Genomic DNA, 951 nt, shown 5'->3' on the forward strand with positions numbered 1-951 from the left:
GGTTTTCCACTCTTGAAAACGGTCAGATAATTTTTTCCCATTGTTATTACAGTAAATAGGCCTTATGTGTGTATACATACATAAAAAAAGATTGAGTAAGTTGCATACATAGTTTTTCCATGAATCGATAAATCCCAAAAAGAAAGGGGGGTGGGGGAGGTCCTGTGGTTCTTCCCCGGGAAAATTTTGATTCCTAGGTGGCGGGAAATGAGGTTTCCCGATTTCTGTGGTGTATTTTAATGACTTTTAAATTCTTCAAAATTCAAGGTCCTCTCCTCTTGAAAATGATTCAATTAATCAATGAACTTCAAAGATAAAGGGGGTCCGGGTTCCCCCAGAAAAATTTTGATTTCTAGATGGCGGGAGATGAGCTTTCCTGACTTCTGAAATGTCTTTTAATGACTTTTAAAGCTCTTCAAAATTCAAGGTTTTCCCCTCTTGAAATAGGTCAGGTAATTTTTTCTCATTTTTTTTATGTGTGCATACATACATAAACAAATGAGTAGTTGCATGCGTATTCTTTTTTCCATTAATCGATAAATCCCAAAAATGAAAGGGTGGTCCGGGGGTTCTCAGCTCCCCCCGGAAAATTTTGATTCCTAGATGGCGGGAAATGAGCTTTCCCAAGACATTTGAAGTGTGTTTTAATGAATTCTATGTTCTTCAAAATTCTAATTTTCGAATAGCAACAAAAAAACAAAAAAAATCAGCTCACAGGTCCTGTAAAGGTAGGTCTAGAATTCTTTTCTTTTTTCCCTTTTTTGTTGCCCAAGGGAGTGGTCAGGACTAATTACCCCCTCCCCCAGATCCGCCAATATGAATTGCGAGTAAATGTAACTCGGTCGGGTACTGGATAAACATTCTCTTTCCCATCCTTCTTCACTCCTTTTTTTGCCTCCTCCTTTTTTTGAATTTCCGATCATACAAAAATCTCCAGACATTATATATTTT

At 37.3% G+C, this 951-nt stretch overlaps 1 protein-coding gene across 1 annotated transcript in view; it reads right to left on the minus strand.

The window, feature by feature from the left end:
* LOC117115023 (krev interaction trapped protein 1-like) overlaps positions 1-951 on the minus strand; it is an 18,857-nt gene that overhangs the window by 17,090 nt on the left and 816 nt on the right. The window lies entirely within an intron of this gene.

The sequence above is a fragment of the Anneissia japonica genome, unplaced genomic scaffold (assembly GCF_011630105.1).
Source record: "Anneissia japonica isolate Jap-2015-1 unplaced genomic scaffold, ASM1163010v1 scaffold199_len4679917_cov187, whole genome shotgun sequence".
NCBI classification, from domain to species: domain Eukaryota; kingdom Metazoa; phylum Echinodermata; class Crinoidea; order Comatulida; family Comatulidae; genus Anneissia; species Anneissia japonica.